Here is a 23,793-nt window from a genome sequence, read left to right on the forward strand (position 1 = left end):
GCCATTTTGGTGCCCTAGCAGACTTTTTTCCCCTGAAGACATAAATTTTGCTAAATTAGAGTTTTGTGTGGTCTTCAGTGAACTCATTTGAAACCTTTTGAATACTTTATGTATTAAAACAAAAGGATATATTTCATCTTATTAAAAGGACAAAAAATGTAGTTCTAGGGTAATTAATTAATTTTAACTTTGGAGATGTTCATTCTACCTCTGCAAAACAAAGGAAGGAATGCAAAAGTTTTATATTTTGTTCTTTCTTTTAACCTTAGATATTGTATGATTCTTGTCAGTATTTATCTCATTTTGCTTAAAGCAGATTGAAATTCTAATTTCTTTGTATTTCTGGGTCTTTTTTTTTCAACCTATAGCTGTGAGAATTACTCAGCTATCAGGTTGTGGTAGCACATTTTCTTCTATTAGTGTTATAATTAGCTCTGTAATTATTAGCCTGATTTTTGACCTATTTATTCTGTTTAAAATCTGTAAGGCAAAACCCTTCTGGCCGTGGCTCTTACCAAGAGAAATTCTTCAGGAGCCAAAAGTTAATTGGGCTAAACTTTATGGATGAAGAAAAGAAAGGGGAAAGAATAAAAAAACAACAATCTTATAATGAAAAGTCCTATTTTTTATTGTATTTTATTCTTTGACATTTTTATGAGAGTATGAGGGCAGACTTCTAACTGCTGAAAAATCCCAGCACCTGAAATTTGAAGTAGACATAGTTTTGGAGACCATCCCCAAGTACCAGACAAGGAGCTATGAGGATATTGGTAACATGTTAGATTACAAAATAACATAAATGTTTAATTAAGAAAAAATATCTATATGTAAAAGGAGCATAATATTTTCTCTGTAATAATGATAAATTTTAACAATGTTAAAGGCAGAATAACCTCTGAGGTTGCAAACATTGGTAATTTTATGTATTATTCCAACAATCTTACAATAATTCATACATGTTTTACACAAAACAATAAACTACTTATTTGGAAAAAGAAAAAAGAATGAAGGTTGCAAACCAGAGAATTCTTCATTCCTCAAATAACTTAATGCTAACCTCAACTCAAGATGTTTCTTTTAATTATTGATCAACTAGCCTTTTACACTCAGCTGGCATAATGCCTCTCACTGTCTGCTAGTCTACAAAATCCCAGTTCTCCAAAAATCCATATATATTATCTGCTAGCCACTAATTTGATGTGGAATAGCAATTGAAGATCTCTCTTAGCAACTCCAAATCAATCTGTCAAATATTAATCACTGGAAAATTACTGACACATATTTTTTTTTTCTTTCTTTCACCTTCCAGACCCAGGCCTGTCTCTGTTCCACCATTCAGCATATTTTCTCATTCATTCTTCAGTGCAAAGTGTTTACAGTGCCCAGCAATACTAATGTGATTCCACTGAACCATTTGACATGGCTCAGATAGCTTACCAAAGAATTCAGCCTATGGCTGCATGAACTCTTGAAGGAATCAGAAACTATACTATATAGATAAGCATTATATACAAGTACTTGTTGTCATGGTTACACAGATAGGCTTGCTTCTGACTTTTCTCTGCTTCTTCTGAATAGGAAATAGAGATCCAGGGAGACTTTCAAGCCTCACTCAACAGACATTCGTGCAATTTTAAATGTGTGCGTGTCTGAGAAAAAGAAAAAAAAGAAAGAGTGGGTGGGCTGTAATCCACCTACTTCATCTTTTAAAATATTTATAGATAGCACAGTGTAAGTCAACATAAATAAAAGAAGCCTGTACAGGTTGCAATGCATTTTTCAGGGCCAAAATAGTGTTTTGCTGTCAGGGAAATCAAAATAAAGTAGTTAAACAAAGTATTGTAAAGAGAAAATAAACCTGAGAACCTCTCAATGCATTATTTCAGTAGACATTTTAAGTAACCAAATCTTTTTGAGAAATCCATGAGAAAAAATTGTATATATGGCTCTAAGCAGAAAACAATAAAGCATAAACAAAATATACATGTTGTTTTCCTTGACAAACATGTGCCCTGCACAAGTCCATAACTCAACATAGCTATTGAGTGCTTTAAGCTTAAGGTGTGTTATAGCAGTTTAAAAAGAGGTAATGCAACTTCTGAGTGAGAAATTATACTCTGGTGATTGACATGTGAAGCAGGTATTTAATGCATGGTTATCTCCCTGCCAGACCACCAAGCCGTGATTAAACTGTTTGCTTGACTTCCCAGCTGCTGACATAAGTATTTAAATGATTTCACTGTTTGCACATTTGCAGGTTATTGACCTTTCGCCTCTAACCAGACCTGAGTGTCTGGACCAAGAACATTTAAAAAATCTGGTATCTAGTCAGCAGGCGACTATGACTCACTATTTATGGGGTGGATTCAGGCCTTTCTCTTACGATAGACTAGTCATAGTATCCCCTCTGTTGACCAGATGTTCTCCATCAGGGTCTCACCAGGGGCTCACTGGTTCACATATGTGCTACTTTTTTCTTCAGGACAAGTAGCTGAAGATAATAACTGAGAAACCTAGACCGGCTCCAGCAAAGAACCTAAGCATGCAGGGAACTGTAAGCAAATAAGGAGTCCTCTTTAATCACAAAGGTTTCTATTATGCAGAAATACACAATCAAAATTATCTGGTGACCTGTTGTATACCTTCATGTTTTATCAAGCATTATGGTAATATGTTTTCCTACTGTCTAGTGAAATTATACTATTTTAATGCTTTTCGATGAAAACAATATGCAAAATACTTTTTCTTATTAATATTAATATAATCTGAATTTGCTGATTTAATTTTGTTTCCAAGGAAACTGCCTGGGAATTTATCCCATGGTTTTAGTATTTTAGTTAATTAACTTTCTCATCCCTTATTTGGGGCAAATATTTATATATATTTTTCAGCAGAAAAGTTTTTCCCCAAATTTTATATAGTTTCAGCTGCCTGGTTATCCATCCATGGCATTATTTCTTCGTTTTTTTTTTTTTTTTTTTTTTTTTTTTACTTATTTTTTAATTTTCTTGGTCTGTGATATGTTAGCCAGTTCTTTCTGGCCTCATTCCTTTTAGCTGTGTGTAAGGCAGGTTTGCAAGTACGGAGGTAACTTCTGTTATTACAGAAAAGTCTGTTAAAAATACAAAACCAAGGGAAAACACCCAGAGTGTAAACCCCAAAAATCCAGCCAAAGAGATGTTTTGAGAGTGAGGAAATGAGAAATCACTTAGCTGTCCATGCCTGCACAGATCAAGTAATCACATAAAGTAATTTGAACACCGCAGGTTCACTGTGAGGATGCTCTGGGTTAAAACATTAGTAGGAATATGATGCTATCTGGTGAACTGAAGTGGGAGTTTTTTGCTTTTACTCACATCCTCCAGGCTTTGGGCAGCAGATTATTATGGGTATGACAGCTGAGAAAAAGTTGAACATTGGATAATAGAAGGTCACAGTGGTACAGGGAACTCCAGAGCCTGTGCTTTCAAACTCAACTTCTTTTTGTGAAATACGCCTTTTAGTTTGTTTTGAATGCTTATAGTGCCTTTTATGCACTGTCTGCAGGCTATTTTAAAATATATTATTGTGACCTTGGTGACCCTCTAGATGATTATTCTGCTTTGGGTTGCACACATTTTCCTTTGTCTTTCTGAACTCTTCCCTTGCCTATTCTTTTATATTTTTTATCTATTTCCTGAAATACTTTTCTCATTTTATCAATAAAGGGTTTCCATCTGATGCCTCCTGCTTCACCATGCACTCAAGCAACTCTTCAATTGTAATCTGTTGCCTATAGTCTGGGAGATGGGAGTTATTCTAAAATTTGTTAGATATTTTTAATTGATTTTTTTTTTGTTGTTTTACTGAAGAATATGCTTTCTTCATAATGAAAAACAAAATACAAGCTAATTCCTCAGTTAAACACATTCCAAAATTATCCTTATATACTTTGTGGGATTTTTCTTTTTTTCTTGACTGGAGCTAGAATAACCAAAAAGGCCTGCAGAATCAGGAATCAGAGTTGAGCTTTTTTTCCACTCAAAAGAAAAAAGAGTCAGGAGGAAAATGTGGGAAAGTTCTCTTTGTTGCTCTTCAAGAATGATGTCCTGCTGATAAAGCAGCGTGGTTGGTTGACCTTGGCCAGATTCCAGGTGCCCACCAAGTTGTTCTATTGCTCCCTGTCCCTGTAGGACAGGGGAGAGAAAATAAGATGGAAAAACAACTCATGGCTGAGATAAGGCAGTTTACTACCACAGAAGCAAAAGTTTGGGTGCAAACATAAAAACAAATAGGTTTATTCTCTACTTCCCATCAGCGGATAATGTTCAGCTACTTCCTGGGAAGCAGGGCTACAGCACACGTAGATGTTATTTTGGAAGGCAAACATTGTAATTAATGAATGCCTCCCACTTAGCTTTCATATCTGAGCTGATGCCATATGCTATGGGACACGCCTCTGGTCAGTTTGGGTCAGCTGGTCCCCTTCCAGGATCTTGCCCACCACCAGCCCCTTGATGGGGAAACGTTGAGAGACAGTGCTGATGCTGTGCCAGCCCTGCCCAGCAGTACCCAAACACTGGGGTGTTATCAGCACCTTTCCAGCTGCCAGTGCAAAGCACGGCACTGCGAGGGCTGTGGTGGGAAAATGAACTTCATTGATCATTCATATCTGGCAAATATTATAACCACAAAAAGTTAAAAGTTATAAACAAGGTTATGTTGTTTCTAGCCTCCTTTTGATAGAGAAAGCTCAGTTATTTGGTTTTGAAAGCACTGGAAAGGCAAAATCTAGGAAAAGCTCTTTTCTATGAGACTATAAGCAGTGTATATTGTATAATAGTAATAAAAAATGAGCATGCTGGTTTATTATCTGATTTTGTGTCTTTGTTGTTGCTTGTGAAAACATAGATTTTTAACTTGAGGCTTTTATTTCAGTGAACACCTGAAACTTAGATTCTGAGTCAATGTGTGGAACTGCCTTTCTTGCAAGTCTAACCTGCCTGCTTATCTCCATACCTCTAGGACATGTCAGCGCAGTGCTCCACTAAGAGACCACTCCAAAGCACTATGGCTTTTTTAGCACCATGCTTCTCACACACTAACACAGACCATTTCTGAGTAAGGTTAGGAAAAAGCAAATGATATTTAAGAAAGCTCTCAGTACCCCCTTAGAGTCAGCTCCCATACCCCTCTATTGAACTGCAGTTGGTGTAGGCATATCACTATGTTATGTCCACAACATTGAGTTCATTTGCGGATATCATTTTACCAGAAAGCTGTTGACAAATTAGAGGAAAGGACAGTTGCATTAATTGAGGTTGCACAAATTGAGAGAATGTAATTATTTATGGTAGTAAATGGTGTAATAATAATGAGAAATTGAATGAAATTAAGACAAAGAATATTTAAACAGAATATAAGAAATTGTTCTCTGACAGTGAGATGTATGAAGCTACAGTTTCTAAAGAGAGGTGGTGGTACTCTCATTGCCTGAAGCACTTGAAACTATACAGGAAGAGAAATGTTGAAAATCTTGGAAAGTGTCTCTGCCTGAACTGGCAGGAGAACTGAGTGACCTTTTCCTTCTTTTATTTTGTGAATATTAAAAACGGTACTTTTAAAAGACTTTAATATCCATGTAAAAAATTATACCTACCTTTTCCGGTATTTTCAGGTATTTTCTTTCTTTTTTTTTTTTAATCAGTATGGAAATGTCACTGAATACATTAACTGACACACTCTTTATCTCATTAAATTCCTTCTTCTCCTTGTTAATATTACATCTAGCTTATAGTGACTGTTAATTGATTTTTCTTTATCTTTCATAATTTTCCTTTCATATGCATCGCCAATAGCTCTTCCACCTCAAAATATTTTCAGTTTTGATGGTTATTTAATTTTCCATCTAATGATGATTACTCTGAGAACTTCATTACTGTGCATCTTGCATAACACTGTTGAGGTAACCGGTCTGGTCAGTAAGTTATATCACAAGGATTTAGTTGTTTACTTCTATACCTGCACCTGACTCTCTAAAATTTTTCAAAGTTTCTGTTTATTCCCTTGTTTTGGGTTGTTTCCCTCAGACCAAAATGTAGCCTATATAAACCTTTGTATACTGAAATATATATAATAAGAGAATCAATTTTTCTCAACTATATCTTTCGTGCTGCTCAAAATTAAAATTGCCTTTAGAAACAGCATTTCCAATGCAGACTTGAAAACAATACCTGCAGATGTGTTACTGCTTATCAGAGCCCTAATGAAACATCCAGCACAACAAATTTATTGGCATTAAACACTTTACTAGAAAGAGATCCATGTTATAAGTACTCAGTTCAATCCTTTGGATCTGCAGGTACAGTTTTCCGGTTCTACATCACTCCATCTCACCTCTGGGCTTTTAAATGAGCAGTGAGAATCCCTCCTGGTTCCTCTGATGACTCTGCCAAAGCACAGGCACTTTCTGCTCCTCCTCAACCTATGCAGGCCAGATTTGTGTTTCTAGGAGGTGTCTGAAGTAGCTGTCCTGTTCTTGTAAATTCAACCTCAGTATTTCCACAATTTTTCATGGTTTCCGTCCTTTAACAAGTTCTGCGACTCTTTAGCTAAAAAAATGGATTTACTTTTTTCACTTCCACTGTTACAAACTGCATCTTTTCCAAAATGAAATTTTCCTACACACTTGTATTTAATTGACATACTCCATGAGATGGACCAAACCCATCTTTGCAAAACATCAGTTTCACCTTAGCCACCTGCCTGTTGCTGACTTACTTAGTATTGTCAGCATCCTCAGGACTGTGCTGTCTTTAAAAGGTGTGCGAGATGTTAAAAAGAAAAGCTGTCCCATTTGCAGCCTGACAGTCTTGTATGGCCAAGCACTGCTTTTTGAATATTTTACCTGAGCAAGCAGCACTGGACACTTTGTCCTTTCTAAGCACCTTTCTTTGTCTCTTGCCAGGGATAAAGTTCAGTGCAGTCCTTTCTGTCTCAGACACCCTCCCAAATTCTGGCTTTTGCCACACAATATGCAGATTCTTTTGGAAATAAATTCTGAGGTGATTGTCTTTTTAATACAAATGTCCATTTTTGAATTAGTTTCATTTCTTTTGTGTTGGCCATGGTGAGTCTTTCTTCATATTGTGCAGTCTTTGTGATAGCTCATGTTGGACTTCTAAGGACTTGTCCTGAGTCTTTCATGGCACCACTCCTACAGGCTTTTTCTCTTTTTTAAAAAAAATCTGATTTCCCAATGAAGCATCCGTAACTCCTTCATTCTTCCTTTGTGCCACTTCATCATTATCATTAACGTTCTTCTGTGGTCATCTATTTCCAAAATACCACTGAAAAAGAAATCAAATCACCTTTATACTTCGCTTTCACAGGAAGTGCAGCACTTTCCAGACCATTAACACAGAAGTCCATCGTTAATTTCCTCTGCCTGATTTAACTGAAAACTACTAAAACATTAAGTTGCTTCAGAAGCAGCTTTTTTCAGAAATATATTGCTTGTTTTTGGCACTCTGTTCATTGCAATTGCAGAATAAAGCAGAATTAAACCCTCTTTTCCAGTTGTATTCAACATTCCCCTGCTGCTCAGAATAAAACGAGAGTGATCAACCCTTTCTTCTCTATCCTCTCCTTAACTCCTCTGTCTGGTAGTTTTCCCTAATCTACATTCCTTCCCCTTGGGCCCTGTATTATTTAACACAGTTTGGATTGACGTGCTATGGATGAGAGGAGACAGCTTTTCTGACATTACTGCCACACTGATAATGATGTAATGAATGATTTTCACCTCCTCAGATGAGCAGCTCATAACAATACTTATGTTGCTACTTCAGACTGGTATCCAGTGTGACAGAAGACCACAGAATCTGCTTGCCGGAATAAATATGGTCATGAATTTGTCCGGCGGTGCTAAAGTCAATGAGAGAAGGAAGGTTCCAAAGTTAAGATATTTATAAGGCAGACCCAGGAGTCCTAGGAAACGAACAAGGTGGCATTGTTTAAGAAATGTAACTGAACCCTCTGGATGGGAAGACTAAGTGAAGCCCATCCATCCTATCACTTAATGTCTGCCACACTTAGAATGAATCACAGAATCATGGAGTGACTTGGAATGGATGAAAGGACAGAAGGGACCTTTAAAGGTCATCAAGTCCATTCCCCCAAGGACCAGCCTGACCTTGAACCTTTCCAGGAACGGGGCATCTACAACCTCTCTGTGCTGCTTTCACCAACACTTACAGAGTTGTAATTTTCCAATTGAATCTGATTCTTTCTATTTCTTGTCATCATTTTGGAAATAAAATTTACACTAATTCTTAAGCAGAAATAATTTGAGTCATAACATAATATTTCAGGTGTGAATTCTGCAAAATACTGAGTATTGCCCAGTAACAATTATATATAGTCTCATTGATCTTGTAAGAAAATCCTTTCAGACTTTCTGGGGAATGGGAGTTTTGTATCTTGTGAAATTCTATAAAACATCAGTTGACTGAATTGCATTGACAAATATATCTTTTTGATAAAGGGAAATACTTCTTAAGTTCACCTCATTTTTAACTTATCTTCCTGGAACAAAGGTTTAACACAACCCCTGTTTAGCCAACCATATACAAATGTGTCTTGGCTGGGGACTTTATAAGTGCCTCACACAACAACCTTTCTTATATAAGGTAAACATACATGATACCTTTGTTGGTAGTACTCATTATACCTTTTGTCAGACACACAAGATTAACCAAAGAAAGGAGGTCTGGCTGTTTTTCACATCTTACATTAGCTGCAATTTTTTCCTAATAAATTAAGTGGAGGTAGATTCTAAAATCATTCTAGACAGCTACAGTAGGCATTGCCAAGCTCCAATCCAGAAAAAACATTGTGGTAGCTAAAGGCATGTCACTGTTCCAACTGACCAGTTTAACCTGAAACCCATGCTGTAGCACAAAGCAAAGTAAAATATCTGCATTGATTCTGGAGTAAAAAAGAATTTGACTCCATCAGTTTGGGTTCACATGATACATCCACTACCCTAGCCAAATACTTTTTCAAGATTCTTTGAAACATAATGAAATCTAGTTTGACAGAAAGAGTTTTATCCTTCTGAGAAGCTAAACATGAATTTTTTTTTTTTTTTTTTTTGCTTTGACTGCAATAAAAAAGAGACTTGCTATGTATGCTACAAGGCATTTACCTTGTGTGTAATCCAAAACCCACAAGGAGTCAGTACAGGCAAAACTTTTCTCTTCTTCCGAAATTAATGATTTTGTTTTCAGGCTTTTGGATTCTGGAGGAAGCCTTCTTTCAGAGACGTAATGCTGTAGGGCCCAGGAAATAATCTGAGAATTCTCAGGGTATAGCAGGGATAAGGGGAGAGTTATTTTTCAGTGAAAAGTTGAAAAAAGCACAGAGGAAAGGTTGAGAAAAGCAACAAGATCTGAAGCAGGCACCACTTGTCCAACTCTGTAGTGCAGTAAATAGTACGCTGTGCCTTTTGGCCTTCCTGCTCTTTGTTATGACATTATACTTCCTAGAATAGCATTAGGTCATTTTTTTTTTTTTAAGGTGTAGTAGCATTTTCATCAGGCAGCTACATGATTCTTTGGTGAGCTAAGATATAGCACTACTTTCAACCTGAAGAGGTAGATCTACTTTCCTCTGTTGAGGGGAAAGCTGGTACAAAATGCATTTGACATGATGCCTGAGAAGTATGAGTTGCAATAGTCACTTATAAAAGGTAGAGTAAGAAATCTGTATTACAAGTGGTGAAAAAATGAATGAGTAGTGAAAAGAAGTACAGAACGAATACTGTTTCCCATAAATTTCCTGAATGTATATATTGACTATTCAGTATTGCTTTTTTATGTTAAGTGGCAATTTGTTGTTGCTATTGTGTGATATCTGTTGTGTTTCATCCTGAGCTGATTATTGCAAAAGTTTCAGCAGAGTGAAAAAAGCCCACCATCTCTCTCTTTGGCACAGCACCACCAGCAGTCAGTCTGGTGTACAAGAAACAGGCTCAAATATATTGTTACCTAAGCTACCTATGGAAAAAATAACAAAAAAGGGACATTTGTACACAACTACATTATAAATCTTTTGACTTACAAGCATCTGCTATTCTTGTTTGTGAGTGCTTTACCATGCCTCTGGACCTTGACATCTAGGTGCTTATTGAATAACTTGAATTTTCATCTCTTATAACCTTTATTGAGGAGAACTACTCAGGGTAACCCTTCTAATTCTTAAAATGAAACCCTTCCAACAGAGGAAATGCCTGGTGTTTTGGAAGCCAGAAATCATCAACCTAGAAAAGAGTCCTTTAAAATTTTCAGCATAGGAGAATGTTCTACTTAAAGTGTGCTGCTGATAAAAGAACTCTCTATCTCTAGAGATACAAAGCAGAAAAAAATGATGCTGTACATCAGAGAGATAAAAGATCACTGTGCTGAAAGTAATCATCAAACTACGACTTTTTAAAGCTTGAAACTGCATATTTCTAAAGTTTTCACTGTTTCTTCATTCTTTCCATATATTTTCACAAAAAAATACTATTTCTTTAGAAAGTATCAAAAATATATGACAAATATAAAAATATAAGTTTTTAAGAGACTCAAACTCCATCCGAAATGTTTGTTCCTTTAAAGTAAAATTCTCTAAACAATCAGTTCATTAAACCAACAATATTTTCCACTTTCCAGAGATAAAAAGAGATTGGTTTTAATATGCTGACTGTACAAAAAGACAAGCTTAAAGACTGCAAAAGTCTCCCAGGCATACAATTAATCTGAATGAAAATTCTAGTTGGTATCTTGATATAAATAAAAGATACCATTAATTTGTTGTTCAAATTACTGAAAACGTCCCTGCCAGGAGAAGTCTGAATAAATCCAGGTTTGACTGACAGGGCATTAATGGCAAACACTCAGACATTTAAATCAAAGGCTTGTTATTCTTTGTAATACTCTTCTTGAACCCAGCTTACTTGCAAATTCAAGTCCTGACCAAGATTTTCATTTTATTGGCCAAATTTATATTGACACAAGGTATTTATCATAATCATATCTTTTTGGCTTACATGATTTATATAATAGACTCTCTCAAGGAAGAACAGCAGACAAAGACACTAGTTCTAAAAGATAACACTGTTAATTGTGTCAGTATTTATTAAAATACTAACACTCATTCTGTAAAGAGCATTAGTGGTCAGTGTGGCTTTGCTTTCTCTGCAATAACTGGTAGCAAACATTTCAAGGTATTGGATAACTCTCATGGGTTACTACTCTTCTAGCAGGATATGCTCAAAAAGACAGCTGTGAAACACCCTCCTTCTCTCCCCATGGCATGCATTGATTGCAAGGAAACACCTTACACCTGTTTGCTGCTGAGAGGAACTTCTCAGGGCCACACAGGCCCCTGAAATGTTTCACATGGTAGAAGACTACACTAGCAAGCACCTAGATAAAACCTATCAGTACTGGCTCTGCTAAGTCCATGTGGATAGAGGCTAGGTAGTCACACATTCTATGCACAAGTGTCTTGGCCTATAACGAATTAATCAGCGGCAAATCTTGAGATGTTGGAATCTGAAACCCCTTAAAATAGAGCCTTGAGTAATTCCCCCAAGTTTTACAACAAATCCTGTTTTATTTTCAGTGGGGACGAATAATACAAACAGTGAAATCAGACTGTAAGGTACTCAATCTGAATTTACTGTAGAGTACAAAAGTAATATAAACCACTGTTACCTTGAGTAGCACAGTGACTGCCTTCTGCAAATTATGTTGCAGAAATAGAAGTTTCTGCACTGAGGACTGAAGTATGAAAGCAGCAATAGAATTTATAAGGTATATGATTTATTTTTCAAGAGTTTATTATGGCATTATATAATACTTGTTATTTTTTGGCACAGACTTCATTGTGCTGCTGTACTGCTTTTCTGAGATTGAGTTGCATCCCTTTGTCTGTTTAGCTCAGCATCTTAGTAATATGAGTAATAAGTGCAAAAAATTTTCTGAAGAAACTGCATCTCTGTTTCCTATCTGTACTTGGTAGAACTCTTTCTTTTATTCCTTGTTTCCCACAAACTCATTCCAAGCACATCAGTGAAGTGTAGCAGCAGCACTTGAGTTTACAAGAAACCATTTACCTGGTAGGAGGGAACAAAATTCACATCCAAGATTTACTGCTCATCCCAGAATATTGAACTGGTTCCTAATACAAAGTCAAACTAGGCACGTCCTTAGCATTGATGGTGTATTAACAAGAATCACTTCATCCCTGCAACCAAGCCTGGAAAAACCATCTAAAAATAGCATGCCAGCATTGGATTTTCAGTACAATTAACTACTTTGAAAAATGCTGAGACTGCTAAGGAGATAAAGAGGACTCTCAATGTTAGATACAGCTATTTAAATAGCATGTTGGGAAATGTTAAATTTCAGCTTCCTTCTTGTTTACAAATAATAAGTAAATAGATGCAAATTTTAGAGTTTCTCTTGCTGAGTATTTTAAGAGAACATTTTTAACCTTACAGATACTTTTGATCAAGAGCTGAGATACTACAAAGAAAGATGTATTATGGCATCATGGAGAAAATAAGTAGCTGCCTGCCTGACTTTTTTATAGCCATTAGGGTCTAGAGTTCATTATGTTTTGTGCAATTAGTCACACAATATTGGTTCTGCGCCTAAACATTATGCAAATACATGTGAGGACTGCAGGAAAGAATCCTTGATACCTATATATCCTAATGGCTAGGAGCAGTTCAGGGTTTCAGAGAGAGAGCAGAAGTGAACTGCACTGTAAACTTTTTAACCTTTTCTTATTTTCTTTATTTTGGTTTGTTTGCTTGTTTATTTTTCTCCCTGAGGAAAATATAGTATATGTTGATATATGATAACTTGGGATGTAAAAACCTAACTCCCTCTCCATTCTAGGAAGAAAAATACATAAACTATCTTGTCTGAGCCGGCTGTTTACAAAATATACACTCCTTTTGCTCGTCACAATCACATAGAGTAATTGCATTTATATGAACACAGTACTAACTGCCAAAGATTTCCTCACTGGTCTTTGTCCCTCTTATCAGATTAATTGCCTGAATGCCAAGGTTCCTGCTGGAGTGTTTAGAGTGCTGCTGTGTTTATATGCTGAACGTTGTTTCTTCTGTTTCCCTAACATACAAACTGGAGCTGTTGCTGTCTTCTAATATCATTCTGATTAGGTTTCTTTTACCATTCATTCCCTTGATAGGCATGGCAGAGTGAATACTCTGCTATACTACAATATACCATTCAGAATTAGTTTTGCTCATGTGCCATTTGTCTTATTGTATTTTTCTGTATAAACAGTAAGAGAAGTATTTTTCCAAACACAGTGCAACTTTCAGACGTTCCTACAATTTATTGCAGGTAACCAATAGGTGATAAGCTTGGGGAAAGCCTAAGTTCTTGATGAAGGATTTTGGCATCTGGTTAAAAAAAACTCAAACTGAAATTGTCTCTGAAGGAGATAGAATTTTAGAAAACGGGAGTCTGTATACTCAAAAGGCGCTTTAACTAGAACTGCAAATCAATGACGGTAGACAGGTGTGCCTAGGTGTGCTCTGTAGCTCCTCCTACTAGAATAGAACTCCAGCTTCACATGGCTTCACTTATCTTTACATTCAATGAGCATGGTAAGACTCTTTTCTCAGCCTGTAATAGTAATGATTATTTCAAGTGTAGCTGAAACAGGAAATGCTGGACATGTTTTTCCTTCTTAAAAGGAACCATGATAGATCAGCACCAAGTTGTTCACAACAGAAATTCAGTCATGAATTCTTTGGCTTTGAAACTATATTTTAGATCAGAGCATTCCCAAAAATTTAACAGTCTGGGTGAACTGTCAGCATGTTCTCTGTGCTTCTCACATTGCAGGGATTATGTGGAATTGAAGTCTACAGGTAGTTTCTGATAGGAGAAAACCTGATTATGAAATCCCGTGTGTCTGATACAACCCATGTTACTGCCCAGCCAGGGTGGTTGCTGCCCAACAGGATGTACCATGTCTTGTTATCTAGAACACAGGGGGCATTCAGCAGCAAGGAATAGTTAACTTGCACACAGTTCCCCTTCCTCAGTGCTCCATCCAAAATACATACTTGCTGTAAGTCTTCCTGTTAATGCTGCTATTATGTATTAGATAAATTGATACATATGCCATTCTAAACTCAGGCATTTTAATATAGCTTAGCATGATTTAAAAAGTACTGGATATCTACCTTCTCTTAAGGTATCTACCTTGAATTAATGACAATTTATGTCTGAAAACATTGGAAAACTGGGCTTCTAAAACTTCACAAGGGGGCAGACTTCTGAAAGTCATTACCATGTCCTACCAAGTCAGTTCTTAGAAATATTATCAATCATTTCTGTGAATGGTATTGTGGACATTTATGACAAATATTCCCTCCTGCAGATTGGGACTGAGTCACACACTCACCAAACGTACTATGCTCCTGACATCTGTCTGTATGATATGGTCTCCACTATTCATACTAATTATATGAGTTTTCTTTGAACATTTTCCATTTGTCAGCATTCTCTTAGAAGTACAAACTTCCAAAGAAATGGCCACAGCGTTCCAGTGGTCACAACCCACTGAAGCAAGAGGAACACTACTGAGGATTATTCCTACTCAAGATGCTCCTTTTTGATTTAAAATTTGTGTACAGCTGGCAATTCAGTAGCACCCTTGAGTCTTTGGCATAATCAGCAGTCTGAGCATGGAAACCCCTTCTATTTCCATTCTTTTCATTCTCTTCATTCCTGAACAACTGTATTGTTGATGATATCAAAATGTAAATTATTTTCTTGACTTTTGAGTAATAAGTATTTCATAATCATCATATGATACACATCCATTATATGTACTGAGAATCTTTCCCAAATGGATAACAAGTATTTAATGAATATTTGTTTTCTTCTCCATTATCATTGAAATTAATGACATTTTTATCTAGCTGCTGGGCAATTTCATTGCTAGGATTCTTTTTGATCCATATTTGCCTTGAAAAGAAGCCTTTATTTTCAGTCTGATAATGAAAGATTTTTCCACATGTAGAATTTTCCTTTCCATATTCCTTGTGAACTTTCAATGATTTCTAACATCATGTGTGTATTTTTTATTAGCTTAGCTATTGACTAAAAGCTTACCTTTTTTTTACCCTCTAGCTAATAGCTACTTTTTAAAATCAGACATTACCTTTCTTTATCATTTCAGTGTTACTTTTTTTTCCTAATAGTTAAAATTTTTTTTCTTAATATTTGTCTCAGACAAATTTTCAGTGTTGTCTTTTTACTAATTTCACATTTTTCTGCTCATAATTTTCTCCTCCCCTGACGAACATAAGTATTTGAGGGGGGGTTGTGTAGTTTGCATGTAGTAGTTTGTAGTAATGTACTCATTTAATCCTGCTTATAGAACAGACATAATCAAATCATCATCATGTGTCCCTATAGAAGTGATAATCCAGTAGTATTTAGTTTGGTAAGCGAAATATATTTCTTAATGTCATAAGGTTCCTGATGTATGTTAAATCTCATTTCTGCATTTCAGTGTTTTCCTCTCCTTCTACTCATACTCATACTCTATAAGCACTGATACATACAGGGAGAAGCCAATCTTTTGGGCTTACAAAAGTCAGTGAGTCAGTACATGTTAGTTACTGATCTAACTAGAAGAAGCACAAGATAGAGAAATAGTCTATGAAGATTCAAAGTCAATGGCATCAACCTATCAATGATTTAAAAACTCCAAAAAATTACCATTTTGGACAGGAAATGTCTGTAATGTCTTCCCTATACTATTTTTGTAATGGCATATAACCACTGATTTTAATACTTCAGTCATTAATCCTCCAGGTTTCCAGGTTTCTGTAATTCTGATTGAGACAAATGTATACTGACAAATGAGCAATTCCAAGTGTTATTTACTATTTATTCTCAGCAGTGGCATATAAATAGTTAATAAGTATCATTCCCTTGTCTTCCCTTAGTGCCTTAGCTAATTTTGTAATCAATATCTTGCTTTGGAGCTAATTGTTTGATTTGTATTCCTCTTTGCGCCCATCCAGCCTGTTAGTTAGTGCTCTGCAGACTACTGTCCCACCACAATGCTTCCTTTTTTTATCACACAAAGGCAACTCAAACAACTGTCCTCTCCACTCAACAAAGATTCCACAAGTTTCCAAATTCCTACACCACTTATTAATCAGTGACTCCTTTCCACATTTTTACCATGTTTCCTTCTTTTTTGGACAATCCTGCTAAATGGAAAAATTGCACATCAACCTCAGAATAATAGCATGTGTATAAAATACAATAAAAATGTTCTTCATATATGCTACCCTCTGTAGAAGCGTGACTCAAGTGCTCTGGTTAAAGAAAATTAATTGCAGGTGCAGAGGAAAGAATAGATATTCAGTGTTTATGTTCGTTAAGCTGGGGACAAATATAACTTTTAATAACTTTAACTGCTGTTAAAGTTGTTTCATGGTCTAACATTTATTCTTGTTCTGTTCAGAAATATAGTGAAATTTGGGGCCATGTTCTGTGTGTCTGTCTGTCAGGGCTTTATATTTAGAAAAGTCACATTTCAGAATTAGAAATATCAAAAAAGAAAGAGCAAGGTTAAAGAAAAAACTCAAAGCACTTAGAAGAATGCTTTTTCTTTACTCTACAACTGAGGTCCCAGTCCAGCTTTCACTACCTTGTCATTGTATCATTTTCATGTATCATTTGTAAAGTTTTATATTCCAAGATTGTTGTATTTTCTCTCATAAAGGACCACTAACACGGCATTCAGAATAAAGCAATTCTGTTTAAAAATAAATGTGAATTTGTTTACAAAGATTTACTTTAGACTTAGTCAAAACCAGATAAAGAATTGGAGCTGCTAGTTCATTTCTTATGATCTGTTACAATTAGTCATTTCTTCTAAGCCCTGGAGTGAATGGAGAGATTTATAAAATCATTTGCATCTCATCGGGTACCCATGTATTTATCTTTATTTCAGTGTAGTCTTCATGAAAACAGGAATACTGTCATTTCACAGGTGGCTTGGTGTTTTACCTCATCCAGGAGGTATACCAGACTAGCTCCATGGTTCTCTAATTTACAGCCTAACACATGACACCATCCAACAGTTCCCCAGTCCAACAGCAGAGCCAGGCACTGCTCTACGCTCTTTGATGGTGGAGTGCTAATCCTGCAGAGCCTCACATTTGACTGTTATGCTGAATGGCTGCTGTGGCCTCCTGTCAAATTACAGTAGGTTATAGACCCAAAAATTGCCTTCCCATCAAGGGTTAAACTATATAATGTAATTGAGGCTTATTCTAAAAAATCTGCTTGCCCTGAGGTCAGGCAGAGCACTGAGCTGCAATCATTAATAAGCCATTTTGTGTTTGCCTCTGTGATCAAAGAATTCTTGTTTCCTTTGCATTTCAGCTTCAAATTTAGTTTCCAGAGAGAAGAGAGAATAAATCCTGACAATAACAATGGTGAATCTTAAATGGCACTCATTAAAGTCAATGTTTGATTTTTCAACTGTGCTACCTGAAATTCAATTTTTAGACCAAAAATGCATTTAAAAGCTTTGGGGCCTTTTGTAACAAACACCCTTTCACAAGTTATACTGATCTGCTATGTTCGATGGAAGACTATTTTATGTTATTTGTTCCATTAGTTCCTTTAATTTCCTTTATAATAGCTGAACCTTTACAGCAGTTAAAAAAATCTAATAGCAGCTTTGATCTTCAGATATCAGCTAGAGGGTACTCCACACTTAGATTTTAAATAATGTACTGTAGAAAGCTACCATCCAATGAAAAATCCTCAATTACTTTAAAAGCTACCCTTCACCATGCTTTTACATTTACAGGCCTTTCTCCTTTTTTTTGAAATTTCAACCTCCATAGTACTGAGGTGCTTTAAGCAATTATTTATGATAGCATTACCTCATACTAATTTTCTACTCAGTGCATAAACCAGAGTTGCATCTGCTTTTTTAGAACAGAGAACATGATCTAGCTGATACATGTTCTTCCTCTTCTCTGGCATAATCGATGGAAAACTCTCCCCAGAGACAGCAGTGCCTTTCTCTCCGTGCACAGAATGCAGTGTTGATTTAACTATTGTTTAGCAAATATTTTAGAACCACCACCACCAACAACAACAACAAAAAGCCCCAAAGCAGAACCCTGCATGATAAAATGTGACAATACATTTATTTTTGCACCTTTAGGACCAAAATATATGACAGATAAAGCTCTGAGCTTCATATGCTGTATGAGTGAATCACCTTGCTGTCTATAGCTAATACCGGCACTATTCGATGTGCGTGTGTTTGATTATGTACATGCATGCACGGCTTCATCTACTTTTACTCTGGGCATGGCTGAACATGGACTGCTCCATACAATACACTGCATATAAGCAAAGATACTTTTGGTCTCTAGAGGGGAACTGTTTGGGAAACACTCCTAGATTTTCTTCAAGGAAATTTCAGTTTCGCAGGAAAAAAATAGTGATTTGTTAGCAAACAAATCAGAAGGAACTCTCTCAGGCTGCAAAGCCTGCCAGCCTCACCCGTTCACACATTTTTAAAGGTTGGAGGTGCTAAAATGGGCACCTACACATGATACAAGGGCAGCCACATGTTGTGCATAAAGTGTGTGGGGAATTGGATGAGATTCAGAATGTGAACCTCAATAATCTGCTCAGCAACAGTGAAATGCAAAGGAGAGGTCTCAATGATGACTAAATGAATGCTATTCCTTTGTGTTACAAAACTCCTTCTGTCATTCAGTATCTATACCTACTTACAAACAGAGAAATAGCTTGGATTAAATAGCTTTGGATTAAATATGGAGTTTTATTATTGTTCTGCTATACGAGATACAGATTTAAATTCCTGTCCTGTGGGATGAAAAATGAGGCTTGAGTATTAAAACCACCAAACTCCTTGGCAGTTTCTTACTCTCTTGCTGAAACCTTTCTGCCTTGTATTAATAATTGCATAGGCTTGAAACTATCTTGCCACAGCCTTGCCATTAACAATGTCAACTACTCCAGTTCTTAATTCTTCCATCCCTCAAAATATTTAATTTCTGGCATACAGTGCTGCACTCAGTCTCCCCCATCTGAGGTGACTGCAGAACCCCCTTGACTGTTGGATACTTGCATGCATAACTTGTGCTGTCCTCAAAGTACTACCTCCCTTTACATTTCAACTCTGCTACCAATGTGCTAGGGTGCTTCTTATCTTGATTTCTGAGATAAGAGTACTTCTGAACCTGCCAGTCTTGCTGATCTCTGTTAGGCAATTAAGTTAGAGGCATGTCAGAGCTGAGAGATGTATTAAAAGGCATTTGCTGACATTACTTATCACATTGTGAAGCCTGCTTCCAAGAAATGGGAGACAGATGATCTCAGCCAGATCTGAAGTTGCCCTTCTCCACTCAATTGCTTAGGTGGGATTCAGGTTCAGCTGAAAGGTGAGCCAGGTGAATGGTGACAGGACTGTCACTATTTGGTTTTAATTCTGAATTACATTGTTTTTAGCTTTCATGAAAATAGTATTTTTTGAATACTCAATATTAAAAAGCATAACAGCAGTTAGGTAGTTAGAAGAAAAATATTAACCCTAATTTTTCCACCAGCTATGAGGGAAAAGCTCTTTAAATCTGAATTGTAAATCTTCAAAATATTTTAAGAAATTATTTCTAAGAACTAGATAAATGTAACAAAAGCAAGAGAAAGAGGTAACTTTCCTCTTATAATTGTAATTTACTGAACATAGGTTTATCCTTTAAGGTTTTCTGGAAGACAGAACTGGTGCAGACACAGTTCTCCATCTGTTTTCTGCCTTAAACTGAAACATCTGTAAAGAAATATCTTCATATTTTTAAATGTGAAATGGGCTGTAAAGCTTATATATCCTGAACCGGGGAGGAGCAGAAATCAGATAACTTTATTCATGGAAATATTACAAAACTCTTAAGGATCTCCAAAACTCAAACTCAAAGTAAATCTAATTAAATATATAACAAATGTAAAATGCACCCACAAGTCCTTCCCTTAGGTCATTAAAGTACTTTCTGCAAATTGCTCCTCAGATCCTTGGACTGAGGGAAACAGAGATTTGTACAGCGAGATTTACAATGTGGTCATATGAGATTTGCAATTGCTTCATCAAGCTTTGTGTAACTGACAGTGCCCAACAGACTTGTGACTTTTTTCACCCTTCCCTTCAATTTCAACTAAACAGTAAACAAAATTACTGAAAGTAGATCAACATAATAAGTTTCAATTTCTTCTCAAGAGAATCATGTTGCTTTATGTTTGGTACTCCCATTCAGAGACCTAGATTTTCCTCTTCTCTTCTTCCTCTGAAACATGGTGAGTAATGGATGCCCAACACTGAAAAAAGTATGGGAAAAAAACGTTTGCTCTTGGCACTATAATTGTTCACATTACAGGGTATTTTGGGGCCACCTTTGAGATCAAGGTCCCTTTTGCTATTTCGATTACGTAGTAGAAAATAATCCTCACTTCAGCGCAGTTATAATCTTACTGGAAATGAATGACAAATGGAAGGTAGAGGGCAGATACATGACTTGTGGGTGCTAGCTCTTGTAAGTTAAGGTCATTTAGGTATGTCCTGTCTGAAAGGGGTGAGTTAGTATTGGTACTATATGAAGGTTAGCAGTCAAGAGAAAAAACCTAAAAGAAATCAAGTGCAGGCTAGTGGTGGACAGGGACAGATTGGCTTCCTTTTACAGTTAACCTGGTGTACCCCGTTATATAAACTAGATTTTTCTCACTGTTTTGTTCACACATGCACTACCACCCCTTGGAGCCCTCTGACAGGAAGTGAGTCGAGGAGGCGGGGACTGAAGTTGTCTCAGAACAGCACTGCCCCACCTCCACAGGATATCTTCCAATCACCTCTTTCCTGTCATAATAGTCAGAATATTTGAGACAAAAAATGCTTAGTTCTGGTCCTCCACGCTTGGTCTATACTTTTACAAGGTAGACCTCCTTAGGAAATAAGAAATGCATCATTTGAAAGGTCACATTTCTTCTATTTACCTTTTATTATTGGTGTCTCCTTCAAGTATTGATATTACCAATTTAGGTGTCTTGGTAGCAGGTGTAGCAGCATGACATTAATTAATGTTAATTTGTGGGTTTTGTATCACAACCCTTGATTGACACGGTATTTTAGCAGTGCTCACCAGTGCTGCTATGAAGAATTCCAATGGGCTGAGACCTAAAGTTTTATTTTTATTTGGAGTATGACTCTTCAAATTTCAGTAATAGAATTTGATAGTTAACCTCCTCAGCCATGAATTAACTGAAAATTGTTGAAACATCAAAGCTTCAAAGCCAGCCACCTATTTTTCGAAATAGCTCCCTGTCTTCCTTTTCTCCAGCACCTATTGCTAAATTGCCTTCCTTTTATTACCTTTTCAGCTGTTGTGAGGCTTTTAATGGCTTCATTCTTCAAGGTCTTTGCCTAATTTGCTGCAGTTCTGACTCAATTATCACTCATAGCCAAGAGGTCTGCTTCTCAGAGTACACAAATTTTGGCTAGGGGATCTGAAGTCTGGGTCTCTGCCCAGGCACCAAATCCCCCTTGCTCTGGAGTCAGATAAGGATCAGAGGAATACCTCTAGATAAGGTCATTGTATTGGTAGGGCATTTGTAAAGGGTGGATTCCCAGGACCAAATGTTACCTTTGCTACTGGGAGGACATTTAAGTAAATGTTAATCCTCGGTGTCTACAGAGATCCTTTTGTGTTTTGGAATGAAGGTCAAGAAACTAATCACGCATAAAAGAAAACCACATGCATTTTGATTACTTAGAAAATATTGTCAGATGGCAAATTCTCTCCAATGATTATATATAATATACATGAAAGGAATTGGTGACTAATAAAGGTATGAGATCTGAGTGGAGGGGAGAGACATATCAAGGAAATACATGGAAAAATCAGAAGCAGGAATTTCAGGGTATTTGTGTCAGTCTGTTTTCTGGGAGTTTTGTGAGTTTCAATTACAGACTTATCCTTTTCTCAAGATTGATTTGAATGACAGTTCTGATGTAAAATATATTTTCACCAGTTCCTATTGAAAGCCTAATTTCCAACTCATTTGCACTGAAACCTTTTTGGAGTCCTTTATATTACTCTTGTTGTTTGCAATCAAGTCCACTATTCTAGTTCTGTTAAAAGAAAAATAAATTGTGGCAGCCAGAGTATAGGCAAACATAAGAAAAAACCTGCAAACAAACTAAACATTAAAAAAAAAAGTGCTGTGAATTCCAAATGGGGGAAATAAAAATGATTTGTATTAAAGGTTAAATATACCCTAAACTATAATGTTGCAAGTTTTATAGTAATGATGTCTCTATATCCTTGTGCAATACATCATCAATCCACAGCCAAATACTACTGACACTGTACATATTTTATTTTTACAGAAAAATATTTGGATACCACTTACCTCTGAGGCAGTTCTGGAAATTTTAAATATACTTCTTTCTTGGGAAAAAAGGAAAGAACATCAAAATGAATGATGAAACCTACAAAATGAATTTTCAGCTATTTTATGTAAACTGGGAGAAAGTATAAAAATTCTTGTTCTATTTCACTCTATCCAGAGTTTGATGTTAGCAATCTGGAAATGTTACATTTGCAGTATTACCTAACTGTAAGAATTATCTAGTTGTTACCTAGGACTGTAAATAATCACTAACAGTCTTTCTTCCTGGTGTGAGGAGGAGCTATGATAATACAAGCTTAAAGTAACCCCGTGCAAATCCCTGGAACTAATTCCATCTGGACTGGTGAAACACAGCAGTTTAAAAATAGCATTACTGAAGAAAGACTTCATATTTAGTTGCAAATTTGCAGTACTTCCTTCCTATCCTGAGCTAAACATGTTTTATTCTTCCTCCTGGTGAACCAGAACAACACTGCCTAGAAAGCTGATAAAAGATTATCACAAGCTTGCATACTACCCCTCTTTATGAATCTCATGGCTTTAGTAAGGAAGAAAATCATGATCAAGAGAACTCCGTACTAGATGTGGGAGAAGACTATGTATGGAACTCAGTGGTACAAAATTACTGTAAGTATTTTTAAAGCTGAGTGTAACCAGATCAGCAGTGCTTACTGCAATCAGCTACAAACTGAATCCAGCAGGACAGCAATGCTCTCTGCTCTATAGTATACAACTATAACATCTCTTCAATCTTCTTGTGACCTACTTTTCTCAATTCTAGTATGTGCACTATGCTTTTAGATACTAACAGAGTATTGGGGAAGTGCTGTACTTGTGGGTATAGTCTGGTTGAAAGGGTAGACAGTGATCTTCTATGGCTAATTTGTAATATTTCCGTCATTGTATTAGTGTGCGTATATGATGACTGTCAGTTCATTAGACCTTAAATCTGCTTATAAATATTTGATATTAAGTTCTTTGTTAAAGAAACTTTCAGCCTTGTCTGGTCTAGTGATGTGCTTATTGTTTAAATTGGACCTTAATATTTTACTTGCTCTAAAGTTTTATATGGCAATAGAATTTTACAAGGGCTTAATAAGAATAGGCTAAGCTTGCTCTATTGTCAGGAAAAGATTTTCTTTCTTGTGCAGTTTCTGTTCTTATTCCAGTCCCTCTCACTGATTCTGAGATTTAGTGGCTCATGTGTTTTCTTAGACATAGTCATCTATATACTATGCTGCTGTGA

General features: G+C 36.3%; 1 long non-coding RNA gene across 1 annotated transcript; it reads right to left on the bottom strand.

Annotated features, from left to right (window-relative positions):
• Positions 1–607: 607 nt before the first annotated feature.
• On the bottom strand, positions 608–22,910 carry LOC121658239. Its single transcript, XR_006013899.1, has 2 exons — positions 22,548–22,910; positions 608–7,328 (listed from the first exon to the last, which is right to left on the bottom strand). It is a non-coding gene; the product is annotated as an uncharacterized LOC121658239 (long non-coding RNA).
• Positions 22,911–23,793: the final 883 nt, after the last annotated feature.

The sequence above is a fragment of the Corvus kubaryi genome, unplaced genomic scaffold (genome assembly GCF_017639235.1).
Source record: "Corvus kubaryi isolate FWS band 111438036 unplaced genomic scaffold, C.kubaryi_AGA036_p1.0 split3-131, whole genome shotgun sequence".
In the NCBI taxonomy this organism is placed as follows: domain Eukaryota; kingdom Metazoa; phylum Chordata; class Aves; order Passeriformes; family Corvidae; genus Corvus; species Corvus kubaryi.